We start from the raw sequence: 26,759 nt of genomic DNA, 5'->3' as shown, positions 1-26,759 counted from the left end.
TGAAATTCAGAGCTGGAAAATCAAATACTTCTCATACGGAGTAGCTTTTATTTTTCTTTTTCTTCTTGATAACAAAGTCAAATACATAGTCCCATCTAATTTCACCCTCCAAAATTAGTAGTTGGATCACAAATCACTAAAAAATTGACATCTTAACTGATTTCCCAGCTTCACCAAACTGACCTATACTCTCCTTCCTTCCCACTTTCGCTTAAGAGTACAAATTCAATCATTCATATTCAAATTATTAGAAAGAAATTTAAGAAAATTTGAGGTTTTCTTTTTTTCATTTTTAATTTTGAAAATGGGTGGATTTTCATGGCCTTCTGAAGCAGAGGTAAGAATTCCATTTTTTAATTCATGCAAAATCATGTCTTGTAATTTTTGTTTCTGGAATTGGGTTGTTATTCTTTGTTAATTTTAAATGCAATCTCATTCATTAACCTTTAATTTGATCACTATATTTGTTCAATTTTCATGCTTTAATGATACGGATTTCGAGTGGGTATTTGCGGGTTCATTTTGATTATTTAGTGAAAAAAATTGATCCCACACTGCAATTAAGTGAGATTATCATTTTTTGGGTATTCAATTTTTAATTTGGGAAACTTTTGTGTAAGACCGCCTTACCGAAAAGACCACTTTGATTGCTTAACTAATTGGTTATGTTGTTTAACTAATTAGTTTTAGTGCTTAACTAACTAGTTTCATTGTTTAACAAATTGGTTCAAGTGATTTACTAATTAGTTTCCGTTGTTAACTAATTGATTCCATTGCTTAACTTATATGACACCGAGGTGGTCTTTTGTGTAATTCCGCCTTATATAAAAGTTTGTATTTTAATTTTTCACTATACAATTATTTAATTTTATGTTCAATGTAGCTGAGGAATTTTATGATGGATTATATAATATTCTCATGTTTGGTTTTAGAAACTTTGGTTTATTTTACAATTTATGTGAATCGCAAATTTATAATTACGTTTCAATTTATTTTTTTTGTAGTTGAATGACATAAAGAAGGTAGTAGCTGAGTTGGCTGGAAGAACTACCCATGATGTTAGGGTGGTTGTCTCCCCATACAGGAGGTAGTAGCTGAGTTGGCTGGAAGAACTACCCATGATGTTAGGGTGGTTGTCTCCCCATATAGGATTTGTCCTTTGGGAGCACACATTGATCATCAGGTAACCTCGAATTCGGTCTGTTTTGTTGCTAATGATGACTAACACGCTTCTAATTAATCAGAGTCCGATATTCATATTTGTGTGTATGATGTTGAGAAGAACTTATTGGTCTAGTTACTCATTTCTTATTGTTCCGATATGACATATGACTGATTTCTAACTTCTACATGCTATTTTGATGTAGTGAACTAAGTGCTGCTGTTTGCTAATCTATTCTTATCAGGGTGGAGCCGTTTCAGCTATGACGATAAATAAGGGGATTCTGCTTGCTTTTGTACCTTCCGGCAATCCTGAGGTATATTGTTTTTTTTTTTTTTTTTTTTTTTTGGGTGTAGAAATTAGTGCCCTGTATTTTCACAAATATAAGATTCTATTGAGTTGGACTGAATTGGAAAAGGGGATTGAATTTGAGGGATTTGGAGTGATCATGTTAAAACTTTTTTGAGATCGTCATTCGTAAAGGTGCCCTTGAGACAGAAGGTACAAGTTGAGAGAATAGAGAAAAGATCTAAGGAAATGCAATTGGCTACTTTGCAATTTAGTATAATGGATGTACGAAATTGCACGTGTGATTGGAAGGGCTCAGAATAGTGATTATTATTTGGGATCCAGATGTAATTGGAAGACATGAGGATATTTGCATCCACGTGACTCCTGTTTGAGAAAGAATGAGAAATGCCACATCTGGGTAGCCATATGGACGTTTCCAGTCCTAGTGGGTGTTTGGAGATATCCAATGTTAGGAAAAGGATTGAAAATACCTTTTCTTGTCTAGTTTACATTTTTCTCCTCCTTTTGAGTTTGTGCTTTGGGTAGGCTAGAATGTTTCCCCTTATGAGGTTTATACTAAAAATGCGTTGGGTCTGGTTTCCTTTAGAGTACTCTATTATCGTCTGTATTCTCTATGCTTGCCTTCTGCTGCTTCACGCTTCACTACATTGGACTTTGAACATCATGGACATTTAATACCTATCAGTCTTTGGCTCTTTTGGAAGGTTCTGTTTATGTTATCCTCTAGGTTCTGCTGTTTGCATGAACAGATTGTTTGTTTTTCTGTGACTCTTTAAATATAACACCCATGTGATTATTAAAGAGTGCTTGGAAGGATTGGTGGCATCAATTATAGCAATAAGCTACACCTTCCTTTTCCTATATGCTTAGATACCTATCTGGGAGTAGTTTTAGATGGGTAACCTATGAATTAGCTTGCGAATGAATGGAAAAAGATGTCAATCCTACATGTGCTATTCAGTAGTTACAGTGATTATTGAGTAGTGAGGGATCAGGTTGTTATATTCTTACAAGTTCAAAGTCCATTTATCTTTTCCTTCGTGTGATTGTATGGTAATATTTAGTTGGTTACACTGGTCCATCAAGAGACTCCAGTCCTTCTCTTCAATAGTGGCTTCAAAAGTTCAAATATATGCATATTTCCTCATAAATATAATATGAGCATAATCCAAGGGTTCCTGTTAGCCCTCTGCTGTATACTGGTTGAGGCGCTTATTTTTCATGTCTGTGTTGTGTGCATACGTTAATCTACAAAGTTCAATCGCTTTCTACTGGTCTATATTTAAGTAATGGATTATAAACTCGAGTGGGTGTTTTACACTTTTACTATGGTGTTCTCTAGGAAACTTATGACTAGAAGAGTACACATTTTGCAACATTTTCTTTGACCACGACCACTTTATAATTTAGTTTGATGTCTCCTTTTCTGAGTCTATCTTATAAATGTTAATAGAGTCGTATAAGCAATGTTGTCTTTTGTCTCACCTGTCATAAGCAACGTCGTCCTTTGTCTCATTGACGAGGAATTGTATGCAGATGGTATTGCGTTATGCACAGTTTGGAGGAGAAGTAAGGTTCAGGTAAGAATGGGAAGCTTATATTTGCCACTCCCTTGTCTTTCTTTCATTTAAATGGTAATTTTATTTTATTTACGAATTTACTATTTCTTAACTTTGGACCTGACCTATTAGAAAGGGTAGGGCAGGTGGGTAGGAGGATTAGAGGATGAATTGTTCCAATACTATGCCAGGGTTTTACCCACTTGGCTTTCACAAAGGGTGCTAGGATGTAGGAGGGTGATACCTCTGAATAATTCTCAAATGAATAAGAAGGAGGGAATGAGTTGATAAAGACTCTTGCATACCTTCAGATAGAAGATATCACCCCTTACGTAATTGTGCAATACGCAAGGACCTTAAAGCAAAATGGGGCTCTAGATTGCATGATTTCCTTTTCCTTGAACATATCCCGAGCCGTCAAGAAAAATGAAAAAGAATAACTTCTTTTTCCACTGTCACCTACAAATATTTTTCAGTATTATTTTGGTGCGTTATACTTCTATCATGTATATGTATATATATTGAATCTGTTCTATCTTGGAGACATATTCATCTTTCTTTGATCTCATTATTTCTCATAATGTATTTTATGATCAAAAGTTAATTTTCCGAATGGATTTATAACTTTTAGTCTTTTGCCGTGATCACAATGCAGAGTTCATGAAAGTAACCATCCTAAAAAGGTTGCGAAGGCAGAAGAAGTTTTTAATGCCAATGGTTCAACTAAATTGGAAGGAGAGTGTTGTTGGGGGAGATATGCTAGGGGAGCTGCTTATGCGTTGAAAAGTAAAGGGAATATTCTCAATCAGGTTAGAATTTCTACTCAATTTTCTGCATGAGGCTCAGTAGCCCTTTGGTTTGGATCCTCGTGTACTGCTTTTAGATTTTAGAAGTATTTATCTAGTTCATATGAGTCTCTCAAAACGTTTGATCCTGGCTTTACCCTTGTATAACATTATCCATTGATTATATTTCACTATGAGTTAATATCGATAGGATTTCCCATGAATAAACTTTCGACCAAGCTTAAAAGCTGATAGGTTAGTTGCATATAAACTTCATGAAGGTCACATTTCCCCATTCTGAAAACTGTTAAGAAATTCAAGCCTGAGCAGGCGAGCAGTGTATGATTAGTGCACCCTGAGGGGTGCAAGATTCAGAGGATGCTTTTGCGATGCCTCAAAGCACTTCAGCGTTAGAGGCGTGCCTCTGGAAGTCTGTTGAAATTAATATCTTCATAATGTTCTATTGCAATGAAATTCACGATTGCTGGCATTCTTGTTTTTACGTAATGATCTGGTAATATGATGTTTCCTTTGCCTCTAGTCTTTCCTTGCGCCTAGGCTTTTAGAATTCCCATGGCTCAACGTGCCTCATGCTATTTAAAATGCTAGCCTGGGGACACTTCCTTCTAGATTATTGTCTTTTACCTCTAAGTTTGTTGGTCTTTTACCTTGGATTTCGACAGAGATGGTTGAACTACAAAAGTGGCTTTTATAGAACTTGAGCAAGAGCTCACTTTATTTTCACAACTCTTATTTGGATGTGTCCACATTTTCTTTATGTAGATTTTTTAGCCATTTACTGTAATTTACTTGCTCTCTCAAAACAAGTCTTCATTTTGTGTTGGGAGTAGTTGGGACGTGAGGGGCTGCCCATCATGATGTGTTAAATGAGACCAAATCAGTGGCGATCAAAATTTTGCAATTTGAATATGCTCAATTATGAGGATCTACATAATGAAATCAGCCATGGCAATGAAACCATACACGTTCCACAATGAGTTGTTAACCAAATACAAGTTATACATCCGTTAAGTACCATAGTCTAAATAAACAATTACCAACAGAAAAATGTCTGGCTAATTAATTTGAGTCTTGCTCCATGAAGCGTCAAATCTCACTATGATTATCAACACTCCATATTATTTAGAGATAGGAGACAAAAGCTACTTTTCCAGTTTTGCCCCTTGATTCAATTTGAATTTTTATGTGTCCAGACTTCCTTTCTTTACCGCCTCTTTCCATGTGACTTACGGTGTATTACTATTACAGAATCGAACTATATAACTTGTATTTTTCCCCCAATTTGGGCTTGCACGTCGACACCCATGTTTCAGCATTATCCACCCGTGCCAATCACCAATAATATCAAGAAACTTATTTGTACCGACTAATGTAAGTTCTTTGTTCGTGTATGTTTCAGGGTATTATTGGGTTGATCAGCGGTTCTTCTAGCCTTGACAACTCTGGCCTTAGCTCTTCTGCTGCTGTAAGCTGGAAGCTTATTGAGTTCTATGTGCTAAACCAGTTGATTCTATTATTGATTGATTATGGAATTTTACGCTGAAACCAATAGCAAGTTTTTTGTTTCCGGTAGAGTGCTAGTATGACTATAGGGGAATTATATTATCTTTGTTAACACATTTTGACGAATGTGCTCATATTTTCTTTGTTTGAGTGATGGTATCTCACTGGATATAGGATTCTAATAAAAAGCTTTAAAAAATGCAACAATTTCTGCCTGTGAATTTTAAGTTGAAATATACTTTTGAAGGACCTGTTTAGTTGTTGTAGGAAGTATTGACCACGGTGCTCTCTTTCTCTCTCTGTGTGTGTGTGTGTGCTCCTTTTTTCCTTTTGAGGGAGGGTGGGGGGTAGGGGGAGGGGGGGAGGGGGGGAGGGGTGTAGGAGATAGTTTGATGGGACTTTAAACCCAAGTCTTGCAGTGCAGCGAAGAGGCTTTAACTCAAACAAATTGAAAGCTTCTTTCTTAATTGGAAGGAATTTGGTGAAACTTTGTTTTATGGACGTGTTCAAGGGATCTTTTGGCTCAAGTGTGCACAACTGCACATGCATAAATATGCATTATGCAGACACTTCTCTAGTTGTCGCCTTTCACTGTTGTTTCTTCAATTTGTAAAGCAGTCAGTGATTAGAGCTACTTGATTTTATGAATTATGTTAAAAATGAAACTAGCTTTTGTCTTGTTCATTGCAGTGATTGATTATATCATGATGATTCCAGGTTGGAGTTGCTTACCTACTGGCTTTGGAAAATGCAAATAATATATCAATTTCTCCAACAGAGAATATTGAGTATGACCGGTAAGCTCACTTGCTAATTGTTCTATTCCCTCTATTAGGATCATGATAATTGACTTCTTGTGGTCTCCAAGTGTCAATGTTGACCTTTTGGCAAAAATAAGTTACAAGTTCAGGATCTGTAAATTAAGAATTAACTTCTCACCAAAAAACTTGTCAAACAAATAACTATATCAGTCCATTGCATGTAATATGAATTTAGAATAAATATCAAATATGTCATCTTAAGTTAGAGAGTCTTAACAGAGTAGAGGGTTTGTCTATATTCTTAATGCATCACGGGGAAGTGTTCTATCTCCTCTTTTGAGGAAAGGTCGTTGTTTGGGTATAGGAAAATGAGGAGTTGAGGACTAGAAAGTAAGAACGCTTTTTGAATTTTGTATGAGATTCTCGGTATGTCACAGCTGTTTTACATGAGAAAAGTTAAATACAGTTGGGTGGACTCTTATTTTGATTTCCTCTTAAGTTGTGACATGGTCAAGGTAGAGAGGTCCTATGGACTTGGGCTCTGTTCTGTTCACCTTAAAATAAATAAGTTCAGATAAGTTCAGTTAAGTTCAGATAAGATAAGTTCAGGAAAAATAAGGGTCGACCAAGTACAATTTATAACTAAAATAAGTTTTGATAAGTTCTAATAAGTTCAGATAAGATAAGTTCAGGAAAAATAAGTGAAAATCAGGTGAATAGAACGCATCCTTAGTTTTAAAAAGCGCGAAGCGCACATGGGCCCTGAAGCCTAGGCGCAAAGCAAAAGCGCACGCTTTTCGCAGGTGAAGCACACCTTAAGTGCCAAAAACCAATAAATTTCATTTCAATAACATATTTTGTGTTGTATTTTAAGTGTTTTCAAGGCTAAAATGAAGAACAAGAAAGTAAGACTTACAAAACTTGTTGTGCCGTGGTAACCAAACCACTGGCTTGAAAACGAGATTCGGTGCAACCGAGGTGCACAATTGTATTCACCGATTCGTTCCCCAAGGTTTACACAACTCTCAACACACAATGACACTCTTGGGTGTGAGATGGAGTTACTAGAACTTATGCCCAAAAGAGAGGAAGAAAAAGAGATGATAAGAGAATGTTTTTTCTGTACACAACACAAAGAATGAAGCATGTATTTATAGGATTCGTGGAGGAAATCAAACAGCCCAAGGAAATCAAAGGACTCAAAGGAATCCAATGATCTTAATCATGACAATTAAAATATGAAAATGAAGAGTTGAAACCCCCTTAATCAATAGGGAGTTAAACTCACTAAACTCACCATAATCATAAAGCTTAACAACCCTTAAACCATACTTAATAAGGCTGCCAAAAAGGAATCCCAAGGAAGTAAAACCAACGTCCAAAAAACGTCTTTTTGCATCCGCCCGATCGGGCGCCCACCGCCCGATCGGGCGCGCCCATTTGTTCTTTGAACGCGCGCCCGATCGGGCGCCATCCGCCCGATGACCATCGGGCGGACTACTTTTTCAAGCTTTACTTCCAACAATCCCCCACTAAAGATAGAAAAAGAAATGATGGAAAGAATATGAATTTCTGGGCATAAGAGGAGATCAATACATAACATCCGGTGTTACATTTAAGTAAATTGAAACCAAATGCTTAGTGAAGTGGAACCATGACTTACAAATCCAACGGTGGACAAACCTTGAAACCCTTAACTCTTGATCAAAGAGTGGACGAACCTTGAAACTTTAATATTTAAGCCAAGCCCCCCACAACACATACCTCACTCCAAAAATCTAGTAAACTCCGCAAAGTGAACGCCTTTTAAGCCATGCATTTACCTTAGTTCTCATGGAAGCTCTAGGAAACCGCCCAAGTTTCCATAGAAGATGGCGAGTCTTCACAACCACGAAGGTGAATCCCTTGTGCTTCTCAATAACACAAACATCTCTTAGGATTCATTAAGAGTTTAAACAAACTCAACCTCTAAAAAATAAAAATTACAACGGTGGATTTCTCAAATGCTTAGCTAGAGCACCTACCACGTAAGTATAAATCCATTAAGAATTCTAAGGAATTCTACCTACAACAAGCATTACAACCACAAAATGCCATAGGGATGGAATATTAGTAATGCTAATCATATTCACTTCATGGGCTTAAGCCTCATCCCCCTCGACGAGTCAAGAACTTGGTTCCTTGCCAAACCCTTAGTCAAAGGATCCGCTAAATTTCTTTCGGACCTTACATAGTTCAATGCAATCACTCCATTTTTGAGTAGTTGCCTCACCGAACTATGTCTAAGGCGTATGTGCCTCTTCTTACCATTATAGTTGCTATTATTAGCCACACCAATCGCCGCTTGAGAATCACAATGCAAGGATACCGGGGAAGTTCTCTCCCCCCACAATGGGATATCGACTAGTAGGCTCCTTAACCAATCCGCTTCTTGACCTGCCAACGCAAGAGCAATGAATTCAGATTCCATGGTGGAGCGAGCTAGACATGGTTGTTTTGAGGACTTCCATGAAATAGCACCTCCACCCAACATAAACACATAGCCACTAGTAGAAACAACTTCATCATTATCGGACACCCAATTAGCATCACAATAACCTTCCAAAACATTAGGAAAGCAATTAAAATGCAAACATACCTCCATGGTACCCCTTAGGTACCTAAGAAAACGATGAAGTGCATTCCAATGTTCACTACTAGGATTATGAGTATATCGACTTAATCTACTTACCGCATAGGCAATGTCGGGACGTGTGCAATTCATCAAAAACATCACACTTCCTATTACCTTGGCATATTGCTCTTGAGATACGCTTGAACCCTTATTCTTTGTAAGCTTTACACTTGCATTATAAGGAGTCTTACACGGCTCCACATCATAGCAATCGAACTTCTTCAAGATTTTCTCCACATAGTGAGATTGACTCATTGAGAACCCATCCTTGGATTTGGTCAACCTAATACCAAGGATCACATCGGCTTCACCTAATTCCTTCATATCAAACTTAGTAGACAAAAAATCTTTAGTGTAATTCACAACCTCAATTTTAGTGCCCATAATAAGCATGTCATCAACATAGAGACAAATAATAACACAAGAGGAATCAAACACTTTAGAATACACACAAGAGTCCGAAGAATTAGTCACAAAGCCATCACCCCTAAGAGTACTATCAAACTTTTCATACCATTGCTTAGGAGCTTGTTTCAAACCATACAAAGACTTCTTAAGCCTACACACCTTATGGTCTTGACCCTTAACCACAAACCTTTCCGGTTGAGTCATGTAAATTTCCTCATCAAGATCACCATTAAGAAAGGCTGTTTTAACATCCATTTGATGGACCACTAAGTCACGAATTGCCGCTAAAGCAACCAAGGTTCTAATGGTGGCAATCTTAGTCACGGGTGAGTAGGTATCAAAAAAGTCAATTCCCTCTTTTTGAGTGAAACCTCTAATAACAAGTCTAGCTTTAAACTTATCAATAGAGCCATCGGGTTTCTTCTTCTTAGTAAAGATCCATTTACAAATTATGGGTTTAGACCCCTTAGGCAAATCACATAAGTCCCAAGTATGATTAGAGTATTAGACATGATTGAATCTAATTCACTTTTAATGGCCTCTTTCCAAAAACTAACATCTGTGAATTTCATAGCTTCACTATAAGTCTTTTGGTCTTCTTCTAAGAGAAATAAAGAAACAACAATTTCACTCAAACAATCCACATCAAAGTCTTCAACAAGAAAAACGGTCAAGAAATCCAGTCCATAGGCAGTCTCTACTCTAAGCCTCTTACTCTTCCTAGATTGGGCTTCTTCCACTATAGTGGGAGGAGGAGGAACACTAGGACTAGGCAAAGAAACATCCAAAGGCACATCAACACTTGACTCATGCACATGTGAAGACAAAGAGGATTTTAAAGGAAAAATATGCTCAAAGAAAACTGCATCCCTAGATTCACAAATAGAATGATCACTTAAAAGCATGAATCTATATGCGGCACTATTATGAGCATAACCAATAAATTAAACATACAATCAAAAGTTTTAGACCCAATGGTGGTTTTCTTAAAATCTGGAAAAGCAACCTTGGCTAAGCACCCCCACACTTTCAAAATACTCATGTTAGGATTATAACCCTTCCAAAGCTCATAGGGTGTCTTATCCAACTTCTTATGGGGCACTCTATTGAGTACATAACAAGCGGATAAAACCGCCTCCCCCCACATGTTGTTGGATAATCCGGAACTTAGAAGCATGGCATTCATAGTCTCTTTTAAAGATTTGTTTTTCCTTTCGGCAATACCATTTTGTTGTGGGGTGTAAGGGGAACTTAACTCATGGATGATCCCATTGGTTTCACAAAATTCTTTTAAAGAACATTTCCCATATTCACCACCTCTATCGGTTCTAACTCTTTTAATTTTAAGGTCAAGTTGATTTTCAACCTCGGCTTTATACTTTAAAAATGCACTTTCGGCCTCATCCTTAGTTTTCAAAAGATATACTTTAGTAAATCTTGAAAAATCATCAACAAAAGTTATGTAGTAATTTTTCCCACCTCTACTAGTAGTGCAATTTTTAAAGTCCGCTAAATCCGAGTGAATCAACTCTAACAATTTAGTACTTCTCGTTGTCACTTGCTTAAAAGGTTTCTTAGTATGCTTGGCCTTTACACAAATAGGACATTTAGAGGCTTTGTCAATTTTATCAAAAGAAATCAAGTTCATGTCTTTTAACTTTTTCATGTAAGAAACATTTAAATGTCCTAATCGATTGTGCCAAACATCCATAGACTCAATGATGTAAGCAAAAGAAGAAGTACTTTCATTATTGTTCAAAACATTCAACACAAACAAGCCTTCACTAAGGTAACCATTCCCAACAAAGTCTCCATTCTTAGAGATAACAATCTTGTCCGCCTCAAAGACAAGTTTTAGGTCGGCTTTGTTGAGAAGGGCACCCGAAACAAGATTCCTCCTTAGGGAGGGAACATACAAGACATTATTCAAAAACAAAGTTTTTTCGGAAGTGAGTTTAAGGTGGACCTTCCCTTTGCCAAGAACTCCGGCGGTGCTACTATTTCCCATGTAAACATGGTCTCCATCGCTAGCATCCTCAAAGTCCGTCATGATAGCGTTGTTAGCACAAAAGTGTCTTGATGCTCCCGTATCCAAGATCCATTCCACCTTGTTCTCCACCAAGTTGGCGTCAACCACCACCGCGGCTATCACCTCATTCTTTTCAACAAGATTGGCTTGGGAGGCACCATTGGAGTTTCTCTTGTGGCGGTGATCATATTGATAGGCTTTGTGTCCTATCTTTCCACACACATAACAAGCTCCTTTGGTCTTTTGAATCTTATGGTTGTTAGTGAAGTTTCCTTTGGTTGAATGATTTTTCTTCTTCCCATTGAACCTATTTTTAGACATAGGAGCACTAGATTCAACCAAATTAGCTTTAGAAGAATTCAAAGAAAGAGATTCAAACTTATCCTTGAGGCGGTTAGCCTCTTCAGTCCTCATATGACCAATGAGTTCTTGAAGGTTCATGTCCTTCTTCTTGTTCTTCAAAGAATTGCGGTAGTCATTCCATGATGGTGGAAATTTCTCCAAGAGTACATTGGCTTGGAGAGTTTCACACATCTTTATAACTTCACCCAAGATGTCGGTGACAATGTTCTCATAATCATGGACTTGATCCATGATCGACTTGTCATCCGTCATCTTGAAATTGAATCCACTTACAGACAACATACTTTTTCTTACCGGCATCATCGGCTTCATACTTCTTTTGCAAGGTGTCCCAAATGGACTCGCTTGACCGATTGGTGATGAGGAGGTCAAACAAGATTCCATTCACATGATGGAGAATGTGAGCCCGAACAAGTTTGTTGTCTTTCTCCTTCTTTGTCAATGCTTCGGCCGCCTTCTTAGTTTACCCGAGGAGGGGGGAAACAAGGGTTCGATGAGACATCTTCCGCCGAAAGGGAGGGATCCGGTGCTACCGCCCTGCTTGCTTCAATTGCTTCAATCACATCCTCATAGAGCACATAATCTATTTCAAGTTGCTCAAAAAAGATCAATAATTTTTGTGACCATCTCTTGTAGTTCTTTCCATCAAGAGGCTCCAACGTAGAGAGGTCGGGAAGGGTCTTCTTCATCATAGAGTTAGCCATAACAATAGACATAATATCTCGTTTTCAAATTGTTGTATTTTAAGTGTTTTCAAGGCTAAAATGAAGAACAAGAAAGTAAGACTTACGGAACTTGTTGCGCCGTGGTAACCAAACCACTGCCTTGAAAACGAGATTCGGTGCAACCGAGGTGAACAATTGTATTCACCGATTCGTTCCCTAAGGTTTACACAACTCTCAACACACAATGGCACTCTTGGGTGTGAGATGGAGTTACTAGAACTTATGCCCAAAAAAGAGGAAGAAAAGCAGATGATAAGAGAATGTTTTTTCTGTACACAACACAAAGAATGAAGCATGTATTTATAGGATTAGTGGAGGATATCAAACAGCCCAAGGAAATCAAATGACTCAAAGGAATCCAATGATCTTAATCATGACAATTAACATATGAAAATTAAGAGTTGAAACCCCCTTAATCAATAGGGAGTTAAACTCACTTCACTCACCATAATCAGAAAGCTTAACAACCCTTAAACCATACTTAATAACGCTGCCAAAAAGGAATCCCAAGGAAGTAAAACCAACGTCCAAAAAACGTCTTTTTGCATCCGCCCGATCCACCGCCCGAACGGGCGTCCACCGCCCGGTCGAGCGAATTACTCGCCCATTTTTTCTTTGAACGCGCGCCCGATCGGGCGCCATCCGCCCGATGACCATCGGGCGACTACTTTTTCAAGATTTACTTCCAACATTTTGTACTTAAAACAACATGATACTTATATTATACTAGGCTAGTGTTCGAAAGTTTTGGGTTCTAACTGTGGTAGTGTTTAGCAATACGTCCTCTGTTATGTTTTAGTTACAACCTTTACTCAACTGTTCACCCCTAATTTTTGCAATGCAAGTGGATAGGTAGTAAATTACATTCATGCCCCATTTTTAGATACAATTTGGGGGAAATCTGGGTTATTGAATATGTATGAGGGTAGTTTGGTAAAGTCAAGTGGGTAAAGTTGCCAATAATATAGAGGCTGCAACTAAAAAGAAGCGGTCCGAATAGAAATGTTGCAACTAAAAGAGAATGGAGGAAGTATTGTTAAGTAAGAGATGTAAGTCTTCGCTAAATGGTATTCTTCCATTAGTTTAGTGTTTATCAGTTGGATTTGAATTTGTGCAAAGTTAGAGTCTACCTGGAGCATTGAGCTAAGATAGCTCTTGAAAATAGGTTTTGGTTCAAGTGTAGCTCGTAGGTCCGGAAGGAGTACATACTGTACAGAATTTAAATTTGAAGCCTCAATTCTGCATTCCCTTGGTATACAAAAGAACAACACGAACATGATTAAATATACAAAACAAAGTTTTACCATGTTGATTATATATAATGTGGATATTGCAGGGGGGGGGGTTGTGAGAGGATGATTTCTTGTTGATTATTCACAATTTATCGAATATATGAATAACTCCCACTGTCAACTTTCTCTGACCATCAAATTCCTTTACATGTAGGCTGATTGAAAATGAATATCTAGGCTTGAACAATGGCATATTGGATCAGTCTGCAATACTGCTTTCAAAACAGGGTTGTCTAACCTTCATGGACTGCAAGGTACCTTTTTAATTTTCCATACTCCACTCATCTGTTTGTTTTATGATGACTTTGTGTTAGAACATATATGCAACAGTTCACCTGCATAATTAGGGCCTATGAGTTCGGAATTGGTTTCTAGTGTTACAACCTACATGTACATATACAATTTTTTGACTCGTCCATTTTATGAAAATTTGCATGTTTATACTCCAAAATGAAATGTCAAGTGTTGTAGTCTGTACTCCAAACCATGCAGGGCTGAGTATCCAACACCGGTTCTTAAAAGAGTGTACCACAGCATAGAAGTTAGACCCTGCTTCTGATTTTTATTTTATTTTTGTTTTGCTCCTTTTTCTGGTGTGAGTTCTTTATGTGATAATTTCTCTCTTTTTGCATGAATATTGCCACCAGTATCAGTATTTATTATGTAATTGTTTTATCTCCAATCTCCTTACTTCATACTATACATACTTTCTGTTTGGGGTCACTTCACACTCAAATGCTCAATGACGTTATGACTCGTGACTCCTATGATAAGTTTCCAAAAAAAGGTCATTGTAGCTTGTACTGTTCTTTTGTATGTGAATTTTTTAGAGGTCAAGAGAAACTCGTAAATTCATAAAAGGAAAGAGTCCTAACTTCGTCATTGTTAGCTGGAATTCTGGAAAAGAGGAAAAAAATAGTTTTAAATAAAAAAAACATTGCAGTTTATTTGTGCTCTCCCTTTTTCTTCTACTCAAACTAGTTTATTTCATGATATCTCTTAAAATGTCCTCGCATTTCAATAATCACTTGTACAGACCAAAGAATACAAGCTTGTAAACCCTTCAAACTTGAAAGAGAACGACGTGAATGGAGTACAGAAATCATACAAGATATTGTTGGCATGTTCTGGCCTGAAGCATGCTTTGACTAGTGATACTGTGTAAAATCGCCGAGTTGCTGAATGTCGAGAGGCAGCAAGAGTTCTCTTAGAGTGAGGATACATTATTTTATGATGTCATTTTCTATTTTTCCTTCATTCTTTTGCATCTCACCACCATTCATTACTCATACTATTTAATATAAGAAATATAACTTCATGCAGTATATTTAGGTTACTGGAGAAAAAAATGATAATTAATTTGAGGCATTTGTTTCATTGGATTATGCATTTAAGCAAAATGAGTGGTAAATTATTATTTAAGATAATAGAACGAATTTAACCAAAGCTTAATGTTATCCGTTATGGCTGTATCTATATCAGTAACCCTCATTAGTTAGTGCATTGCAGTGATGCTGGGAAGCATCAAGTGGATGTTGTTCTATCTAATGGTCAGGATCTGTTCATATTTCTGTTTTTAAGTATACTAGGACATTTTTTGTTGACCTTGTTAGTAATTCTAATGCTTGATTCTCTTGCTCGGACAGTTGAACGAGAAGTTTATGAAGCTCACAAGGTAGTCTGTCATATCTACTCTTGTACTCCCTATCTAGTCCTGCTAATCTGTTACGTGCAGTGAAGTAGTGAACACAGCTAGAAAGAAGGTTAATAAAGAAAAAAAACCTTGTAAAAAAAGGAAATATTTGCTTGGTATAGATTTGCCTGTTCTTATACATGACAAAAATCGTAATTTCTGGTTAAATCCATTTGATTTTTTATACAGTGGCCTGTAATATAAGTTAGGCATGTCTGCATAATTTTTAATCTTTTGGAGAAATTTTATGTTTTTGATAATACCTACATAATATTACTGACTAAATGGTGTGGAGATAAAACTTGTGAAGGAAACTGTAAATAGTATATTTCTGTGTCATACAAGTAAATGGCACTTCAAGAAGCATTGAGGAACCATTGAATTGATAGCCACTGTAAACCAAATTGGTCTGAGTATTTACCAATACATATGGACAAAATCAGTCTTCATGCGAAGTTGGAGTCCAATGAAGTCGCTAAGTGATCAAACAATTAAGTGATAGCGAGGTTTAGGCTTTGGTAAATAGAAAAGTTCCATATGGAGGAGATTAACGGGGGCTTTAAATAAAGTTGGTGTGGGAGGAAGTTTCCGGCTATAGCTTGTTCAAGAGGGAGATGTATGTTCATTTTTGCAGAGGAAGGGAGATACAAGCAAACAAGAGAGTTACACACAGGTTGTAGTTTTACCAGGAAAAGGGGGATGATGATTAATTTAAGTGAGCTGAGGGGAGATGCATAGTTCAGCATGGAGGTAGTGTTGGTTTATGAAGCCTCAAGTTTTTTCCTTTTCTACTTTACCTGGTTTACTAGCAGTTTGTGTTTGCTGAATAATGCTCTCTATGTTCTAAATGATACTAAGGCACATGTTCCTGGCATTTATTTCCCTGTACACCGCTGATATTTAAAGCAACGTATTCACGTTTAATTAACCAATATAGTAAACTTAGGTCCCAAAACAATATTGAGTTTATGTGCTTTTCCATACAACACCTATAAAGCCTTAGATCATAAGTAATAGGTTCTGCCAAAGCAGGGTGTTGCTTATAATTCCGGGGATAGTAGGGTAGGTTTTTTGAAACTTGCATGTTAATGTTTGGTTTAACTCAACACAACTATCAAAGTTTTGGGTTTTGAAGCTGAGAGATAGGAAAATACAAAGAGTTGTTAACCTGTCTACCAAGAGTTATAATAAGTTATAATTAGTAAAATGTTTACTTAACTCAAGTACTATAAATTGAGCAGGGCCAAAGTCCGTTTGATTGTAGTGGGAGGGGATCTTGGTTAATTCTTTATTCAATGGGGACTTCTAATTTTGAATTTTGAATTTTGAATAAAGGGTAGTAGTTAATTAAAATTGTTTAATTGATACTTTTGATATACATTATATTGAATCTTGCTTTACCTTTTATTGTAGTTATCATGTCTAGTGCAAACAAAAACTCTACTTTTAACTAGCGCCCTCTAATTGAAAAAGACAAACTGAATGCTACCAACTTCCTACAATGGCAATTGGCTGTGAGAATTGTTCTCAGAGCGGAAGGAAAAGAAAGTGTTCTTGACAATCCTCTCCCTGAACCCCTGCCAGAAAATGCTACTGCAGCTCAAAAGCGAGCTAGAAAAACTCTAGAGGATAACTCCCTGCAAGTAACATGCTTGATGCTTGCTTGCATGGAACCAGAGTATCAAAAAAGTTTTGATGATCTGGATGCATGCAGCATAATCCAACAATTGAAAACTTTGTTTCAGAAAAATGCTAGATTGGAGAGATTTGAAGCAAACTGCAAACTTCTGGATTCCAAGTTGGAAGAGGGGAAGCCCGTTGGTCCGCATGTGTTCGATTTGATTGGACATTTTCAGACTATGGAGAAATTAGGCTTCCCTTATCCTAAGGACCTGGCAACTGACATAGTCATCAGATCCTTGCCTGAAGATTTTCATAACTTTAAGTTGAACTTCTACATGCAAGGAGGGGAGGCTACCCTGCAAGAGTTGCATGGTTCGCTGATTCAGGCTAAGAGAAACTTACCAAGTAAACCTAAACATAAGGATGTTCTAATGGTTAGTAAAGGTAAGCAGTTCAAGAAGAAGGGGGCTCCCATGAAGAATAACAAAGGAAAGGTGGTTGCCAATGAGAACTCTTCAACCAAGCTAAAGGCCACTCCTAAGGCTAAGGTATCTATTCAACATGAGTGCTACCACTGCCACAAGATTGGTCATTGGAAGAGGAATTGCCCCAAGTATCTGGAGGATAAGAAGACTAGTGCTTGAACTTCAGGTATCTATGTCATAGAAGTTAATTTAGCTACAACTTCTTCTTGGGTATTTGATACCGCTTGTGGATCTCACATTATTAGTAATGTGCATGGACTAAAAAGAAGTAGGAGCTTGAGCAAAGGCGAAGTGGATCTCAGAGTAGGCAATGGAGCAAGAGTTGCTGCTTTAGCCGTAGGAGATTATAGTTTACACTTGCCTTCTGGTTTAATATTAGAACTTTATAATTGTTATTACGTTCCAGTTATTACCAAGAACATAATTTCTATTCCGATTTTGGATTCGGAAGGTTTTTCATTTCAAATTATGAATAATTGTTGTTCAGCATATTTGAATGGTATGTTCTATGTCTCTGCTAAATTATCAAACGGTTTATATGTACTAGACTTACAAAACCATATCTATCACATAGAAATAAAGAAACACAAACCAAATGATTTGAACCCTACTTACCTATGGCATTGTCGATTAGGCCACATAAGCTCAAAGCGCATAGAGAAACTTCATAAGGATGGAATTCTCAAATCATTTGATTTTGAATCATTTGAAGTATGTGAGTTTTGCTTAATGGGAAAAATGACGAAATCTCCTTTCACAGGCTCAAGTGAAAGGGCCAATGACCTTTTAGCCCTCATACATACTGATGTGTGCGGACCTATGAGTACTTTGGCTAGGGGAGGGTACGGGTATTTCATTACTTTCACTGATGATGTGAGCAGATTTGGATATGTTTACCTCATGCGACATAAGTCGGAATCCTTTGAAAAATTCAAGGAATTCCAAAATGAAGTACAAAACCAACTTGGAAAGAAAATTAAAGTATTGCGATCCAGTCGTGGTGGTGATATTTATCTCAAGAGTTTGGTAATCATCTGAAAGATTGTGGAATACTTTCGCAATTGACTCCACCAGGGACACCACAGTTGAATGGGGTTTCCGAAAGAAGGAATCGAACTCTATTAGATATGGTTCGGTCCATGATGAGTCTTGCTGACCTTCCTGCCTCATTTTGGGGATTTGCGCTTGAAACAGCGGAATTCTAAGGACATGGGGTTGTGAAGTTTATGTAAAACGTTTACTATTTGATAAACTTTCACCGAAGTCTGGTAAATGTCTTTTTATGGGTTACCCAAAACAGACTAAGGGATACTACTTCTACAACCAAAGCGAAAATAAAGTGTTTGTTGCTCGCGATGGTGTCTTTCTGGAAAAGGATTTTATTTCAAAAAAACAAGTGGGAGTAATGTATATCTCGAAGAAATTCGAGATGAGCAACAAATGGATGAGGTTCACACCTCGTCAGACACGACCCAGCATGAAAATGCTCAGGAGGCGGTGCATTCCATTCACGCGCCTTCTACCGTCCCACTTGGAGATAATCCATGCGAAGTCCCTCAACCAAATGAGGTGGAAACTTCTCTTGTTGTTCCCCAACGTAGGTCTAGTAGGACCGTCATTCCGTCAAATAGAGATTTTAGAACATGAGGAACCTACTAACTACACAAAGGCTTTGACGAGTCAAGACTCCGAGAAAATGGATCAAAGCCATGTGATCCGAAATGGATTCGATGTTTGAAAATCAAGTATGGGACTTGGTTGCTTTGCATGATGGGGTTAAACCCATTGGTTGCAAATGGATTTTCAAACTGAAAAAATGACAAAGATGGAAACATTGATGTCTTTAAGGCAAGACTAGAGACAAAAGGTTTTAGACAAATTCATTGTATTGACTATGATGAAACCTTCTCACTAGTAGCCATGCTGAAATCCATTAGGATAATCCTTGCGATTGCTGCCTTTCATGACTACGAGATTTGGCAGATGGACGTCAAAACTGCTTTCTTGAATGGGTTCTTGAAAGAGGATGTGTACATGACAAAACCACAAGGTTTTGAAGATCCAAACAGTCCAAGGAGATTTTGCAAGCTTAAGAAGTCCATTTATGGGCTAAAGAAAGCATCCCGGAGTTGGAACCTCAGATTTGATGAGGCAGTCAAATCTTTTGGCTTGCTCAAAAATGAAGAGGAATCTTGTATATACAAGAAGTTGAGTTGGAGTAGTATTTCTTTCCTGGTCTTGTATGTGGATGACATACTTCTCATAGGAAACGACAAGACCATGCTTGAATCAGTCAAGGAATGGCTTAAAAGTTGTTTCTCCATGAAAGACCTAGGAGAAGCTGAGTACATCTTGATCCATAGAGATAGATCCAGAAGGCTGATTGGACTTAGCCAAGAGAATTATATTGATAAGGTTCTTGCAAGGTTCAAGCTGGAAAACTCAAAAAGAGGTTTCATTCCCATGCAACATGACATTTCACTTGGCAAACCTCAGTGTCCTTCGACACCTGATGAGGTCAAGCGCATGAGTAATGTTCCTTATGCCTCTGTAGTAGGTTCCATTATGTATGCCATGGTATGCACTCGACCGGATGTTGAATATGCTTTGAGTATGTGTAGCAGATACCAGCCAAACCCAGGAGAGGCGCACTGGATGGCAGCAAAGAATATCCTTAAGTACTTGAGAAGGACGAAGGATAATTTCTTGGTCTACGGTGGAGATAATGAGTTGGTTGCCATTGGATACACCGATGCAAGCTTCAGAGTGACACCGATGATTTCCGATCACAATCTGGTTTCATATTTTGTCTCAATAGAGGGGCTGTGAGCTGGAAGAGTTCTAAGCAGAGTATCATCGCAGATTCTACAACAGAGGCTGAGTATATTGCAGCAAAAGAAGCTGTTTTGATCAAAAAGTTCAGTAGTGAACTTGGTGTAGTTCCTAGCATTGAAAATGGCAATAATTTGTATTATGACAATAATGGTGCCATTTCTCAGTCCAAGGAACCCAGATCACAACAAAAATCTAAACATGTGCTCAGGAGATTCCATCTTATTCGAGAGATCGTTGAAAGAGGAGATGTGAAAGTAAGAAAGGTTTATACTGAGGATAACATGGCTGATCCTCCGACTAAACCGCTTGCTCAACCTAAGCATGAGAGGCATAAGGTCTATGGGGCTTAGGCATATGGGAATATGGCTTTAGGTTGTTTACTTCATGTTTACAATTGTAAAGACATTTATTATTCTTAGAATGTTTATCAATAAAAGTTCATTCTTATTTAATTGTTTGGTTTAGTATTAAATAAAATGTCCAAATAACTTGTGTTTTCAAATAGGATTATCGAAAACGTTTTGGTGATGCAACCCTATAAAGTGAACTGAAATCACAACTTATTAAAGTCCCTAGTCTAAATCACTAAATTGGGCATAAGTGATTTATGTGAAGACTAGCATGTAATTAATTGATAGTACAGTTCCATGGGTTATGGATACATAGGGATGTCTAATTGGTTATATGGATGTATACTTGATGCATTGAGACTTGACCTAACTGGATTCTAAAAGTAGAATCAAACTTCTATATTTAGTGGATTCCTTAGACATGAGTATGTCTTAATAACCACGAGAAAATTAGTTTAACCTTGACGCTGTTAAACGCCGCACCGTAAAAGGAGGTTATAAAGACAGTGATCAGGTGGGCTAAGAATTGAGTGGGAGTTATATATGGTCATACAAGAGTGAATAAGTCCTCCTATTTGATAGGAATGATGTTTGGGCCTCTTGATGAGTGAAAACTGAAAATTGCATGGCCATGCGGAATGGGATTAAAATGTTAATCTTTATTTGAATAGTTCGAACTCGGCGATCAAGAAACTAGAATTTGAGAATAACAGTGTGTTAAGTGCGAAGGAGCTGAACATGTGTTTCTTGGGCCTCCATCCAAAAACATCTGTTATGAGAACTAACCTTTAGGCCTGACATTGATTCAATCAATTCATGCACATTTAGGTCCCTGTCCTCCGTGTTTCCACGACAGATATCCCTCAGATTCTTGATGAGCGTAAAAGGTTCGTAAGCTACAAGCCTTCTAGCCCATTCATCGGGGATATTGTTTAGCATGAGACTCATAACCTTTTTGAGATCCGCATCCCAGGCGGCAAATCTTTCAGGGGTCATGTCTCTGGCATAGTAGCTTGGCATGGGATGGAAAACTACATACTCAAGTCCATTGAGTGTGACTACTTCAACTAGCTTGGCTTCCCATTCAACAAAATTTGTTAGGTTCAGCTTGACCATAAGCTCAGAACCCATGATGATGTTTTGATTGTTGTTTGCCATAGTAAAACTACAATTGAAAAAGAATAAACAAATAAATATCCATTCACAGTTCTCTTAATAAACTTAAATTCTAGCACACATGCATAGTTTATCATTTATTAAGCATTTTATTCAAGTTAAGTGTTTCGGCAGGTGTGAATAAAATGATTCCAAGATCCTTAAATCATTGAAAGATTAAGCACATTATGTATTTAGACTCAATTCTAAAATATTTAGGTAAGCAAAGCCTTTGCTAATACTCTAGAAACTATTCTTGGTTGATAGGTACGTCTAAGAACTTATTAGGTAAACCTATCTCATTTGCCACGACATAAAAGGACTCCTTACTTATATCGTTGAGTTTCACCAAAACCAACATGTACTCACAATTATTTGTGTACCTTACCCCTTTAGGATCAATAAGTAACACCTCGCTTAGGCGGAAAACTATTACTAAGATTGATGTAAAGGTTTATCCAAGTAAGTGTTATTTTGGCATGGCACCTTTTAACTCAATTTTAAAGTTTGGAACTTAAGGCTCTTACTATGTTGGTTAGATTTTAAGTGAACTAAAATCCTTAATCATGCAACATAATCAAGCCATAATCTCATGCATAATTAAGACATATTTAAAGCAATAAATAACTTAAAACATGCATAAGATATAAATGTGATCTAGTATGGCCCGACTTCATCTTGAAGCTTCAACTTCAAACTCCGTCTTGAAAATGGATTGGAAACTTCGTCTTGAATTTCACCATGGGAGGCGCCATTTTCTTCAAATAGGATAAGCTATAATTTAAACTAATTACAACTATTTGATGGTACACAAACCATATTTAAGTTAAAAAACTTTGGTGCATTACACCAATTTTACATTCAAATTAATGATATGCAGACCATATTTTCTATCCTATTTGGGCCATACTAGTCACTTTCAATAACCTGTAAAATAGTACATATACAATATATACCATTCACCCATTCATTATCATGAATGGCCCACAGAGCTGGTTAGTAGAACATATTATGCATCACATAAATATTTGCAGCAATTAATCAAGGGTTCCAATAATCTACCAATTATTGAATTCTTATTAATTCTAATCAAGTTTTTTTAACCTTAAAGGAATATAGACCTAATCAAGAGTTTATGACTAAAAAGCTCTCACTCAAACCAATAAATTTACATGCTTTACTAATTTTAAACATAAAATTGTATTTCCTAGTCTAACAGGAAAATACAATTTTAATTAAAATTTAAAGCTCATATAAATTAATAATTGAATCCTTTAATTTATTTTCAGTTGAATTAAATAAATAAATTTAAATTTATCCAAGGTTTTAATTTTAGTAAAATAATTAGTATAAATTAAAATTAATAATAATTAGATTATTGAAAATCAAATTCCGAGAAAAAAAAAATTAATTTACAAATTTTAAAGTTGATTAAAATTGTTTTCGAACTGAAAATTCAAAATTAAATTCAAAGCACATCAATCGGATCAAGACGAGGCCATGGGCTTGCGCCCATGCCCCGTCGAGTGCACGAGGCATCAATTCCCCTCGAAAGATCGCATGGCAATGCACGAGCAAGCCACACACATACGCAGCCAGCCCAGCCACGCATGCGCGCAGCCCACTTCACTCGACGCGTCTGGTCTGCTTGCTGGGCGAGGCAGCGCGCGCTGTGGCGCAGCATCCATCGTTGCCCACACGCGTCTGCTCGCTCGGCTTGTGCCTTGCCCCCATCGCCCATCGCCCATGCGCGCAGCACACACGCCCAGGCATCATTGCCTTGCGCGCGCGCCTTAGCTTGTTGCTCGCTGCATTCGTACCGCATGGGCGATGAGCTCCCTTGCTCGTCGCCGCATGCCCACACTATACAACACCCCTTAAGGGTAACACGTAGCTTCCCTTTCTTTGGGCGTGCAACATTCATGAGCGAATTATATAAAAATTAAAACTTTTTAATTCAAATTTATAGTCAAATTAATAAAACATATTAATTTCATAAATTTAGGGCGAAAAATCGATAATTTATTCATCAATTAATTTCCGGTTATCATGGATTCAAATCTAGGTCATAAAAATTTAAAATTTATCAAAAATTAACAATATTTATGGTGGTTTTTAATCATGGATACCTAATTAAATTGTCAATTAATTATGAAAATCAAATCAAATTCTAAATTATTCAAATTTCAACAAATTAATTACAATTACAAATTAGGTTGTATAATTAACAAGCTTAGGCATATAAATTTGTAAACATATACAATAGGTCAATCAAAAATTCAACATTTAACAACAAGAAGCGCAAATATTAAATTTAACATCTTAAAAATTACAAATTTTGCGTTTGAAATACTAAAACCTCAGAAATGTCAAAGTTAGGCTTCGAATTTGGGAATCCTGTGTTCGGCGATAAACAGTATTTTTGTCAAAATTTTAGAATCCCTTTTACATATAGAATTGACACAAAAATCACTCGATTTCGTTAAGAAACGAAGAAACTGCCGAAAAACCTGCGAACATATAATTAAATAATCACAAATTTGCAATTAATTACAATTAAGAAATTAATCACCCCTTCTAATTCCTTGCAAATTTATAAAATTTAACCATGTTAACTAATTATTGTGGAATTAATTAGAGGCTCGTGATACCACTGTGAGATTATGATACATATAAATGAATATAAATAATGCGGAAAACCCATAAAGTCAGGAATCAAAATTAATTGCCTCATAATAATTAGCATAATTTAGGATGCATAATAGCTACTCGTATTTTTATAATATTTATAAGTATATTTTATTATATTTATAAAGCATTTTACGATTAATTAACATTTAAATAATATTTAAATGTATTTTAATCAATTAGAATATTTATTATTTTAACTAATTACGAAACGAATTTAAATCTTGAGTCGGGAAATTAAATGGGTTGCAAATGATTTTAAAGGCTTCGGGTTTTGAATGAAAAGTCCAATTCGTTTTATTAAACGAACCCAATCAAAAGAATTTAATTCAAGTCATAAGCTAGCCCAATCATTTATTTCCCTAAGCCCAATTCTATTTCCCTAAGCCCAATTCTATTTTCCTAGGCCTAGCCCATTGAAAATAAGGAGCCTATAAATAGGACTCCTCATCATTAATTGAACCCCTAAAATCTCATAAACCCTCTCTTTTGCTTTGCTTGTTCCACACTTATCCTCTCCTCTCTCTCTTGTCCGGCCCGCAGCCCCGCACAGCACGAGCAGCCTCGTGCCTTCGTGCTCGCTTGTGTGCTGCTGTGCCTTGTTGCTCGCCCATCGCCCTTCGTCGCCCACACCCCCTCTCGCACACCGCACAGCCCGCCTCCCTTGCGTGCTGCTGTGCGCGTGTTGCTGCTGCTATTGTGCTGTGTGTCTTGCGGCACGCCAACCCCTCGTCCCTCTCGCTCTCGTCTCTCTCGCGTCCCAGCGCGCGCGCGCCCCTGCCCTCTCGCCCAGCTCTGCTGCGCGCGCCCCTGCTGCCTTCGTCCCTTCGTCGTTGCGCACACGCACTCTGGTAGTGCGTTGTGTGTTGTCGTTGTTGCTTGTTCGTTCATTGTTCAATTCTTTTCGCCCAATCACATTATATTCGTGGTTGTTCCGTGCTATAGGCTTGATTGGTATAATTCTCTTCTTCCTTGCCTATTCTATTTCAATTCCGTATTTTAAATTATAATATTAATATTGTTTTGAATGATTAAAATGTTGCGAATCGGTTATGAACACCGTGATTTGAGGATTTACGTGTTGTGATTCATTAGGCTTGTTTTTATTATTAAAGCATGAATTTTCAGATTCGTTTATTTAATAAAGGATTGATTTTTATGATAATAAATTAGTTTTATTGGGATTTTCAAGTTAGGGTTTTAACCTAGACCTAATGAGTCAATTGATTAGCATAATTAGGTGATGATTTTAATTATGATAATCAATTATATTTTCAGATTTGAATAAAGGCTTAAAGTGTTGATTTTTATTGATTTTAAAGACGAAAAAAGTATGTTTTCGTACTAGGGATTGGTTTTGCAAATTGAGACGTTTATATTATTGAAAAACGATTAAATTCTAAAGTTTAAATAAGGTTTTAGATTGTATAAATTTGCCGGAAATTTAATGAACATGGAAATAATTTAAGTTTCATTATTTTGATGATAGGAGGTGATTTCTAATTGAGTGCTCGTTATTGCAAAGTGGCCCCTACGCTTAGGTATTCAAGGTACGTACAAGTCTAGGGCGACCACATTATTTGTCAAGGGACATTACATGATTGTTGATGGTGTGAATTATATTATGTGGATTCATATATGTTTTGGTGAACGATCATGTGGATTAATATTATTGAAATTATTGAATTGTTGGTTGAACAAGCATGTTGAGTTTATTATGAGTATGGATTTAATTGTCAATCATGTTGTTCAATATTTATGTATGTATGGTTTGTTTCACATGCAAGGGATGGATTATTTATTTGTGTGCTATGGTACGGGATGTCTAGCATACTTTGAGCCAATTATTCGTACCTCGTTGTACTATTTATTTTACCACATGTGAAGGGTTAGATCGTGTAAGCCACCGCACATGTAGGGTTCAGTTGGGAATATTATGTATGAAATGAATTAGGATTTGTCGTGCAAGGGCACAACCCTCATGTTAATGTGCATGATGTGGAGTCTCACTTTGGTGAGGAGGAACGTGGTAGTAATTTCACAAGAGTCTTGCTTGGTTGATCACAAGTCTTAACACATTAAAATAAGATTGTTTTAGTTGTCGTTTATTAATTGTATAGGTGTACATTGTTGAGTCTTGAGTTCACCTTTAATAAAATATTAATAAACGTAAAGTGCAACCAGAACAAGCTTCAAAACTCTTGGAACGTATATACCTTGAGTATGAACAATGGGGGGAGTCTTGCCGGAAAGCTCGTACTCCTACTAATGATACAAGACGTTGTTTCATTTATAATATGCGCAGGAATTCCGTCGGTATGGCCCGACACTTGGTA

The 26,759-nt window shown here is 37.0% G+C and overlaps 1 pseudogene; it reads left to right on the top strand.

The window, feature by feature from the left end:
• The first annotated feature begins 304 nt into the window (after window positions 1-304).
• LOC110800963 (galacturonokinase-like) lies at window positions 305-15,990 on the top strand (annotated as a pseudogene).
• The last annotated feature ends 10,769 nt before the right edge of the window (window positions 15,991-26,759 follow it).

This window comes from Spinacia oleracea, chromosome 1 (genome assembly GCF_020520425.1).
Source record: "Spinacia oleracea cultivar Varoflay chromosome 1, BTI_SOV_V1, whole genome shotgun sequence".
In the NCBI taxonomy this organism is placed as follows: Eukaryota; Viridiplantae; Streptophyta; class Magnoliopsida; order Caryophyllales; family Amaranthaceae; genus Spinacia; species Spinacia oleracea.
The sequence above is the reverse complement of the archived record's forward strand: the minus strand, read 5'-3'. Positions and strand labels throughout refer to the sequence as shown.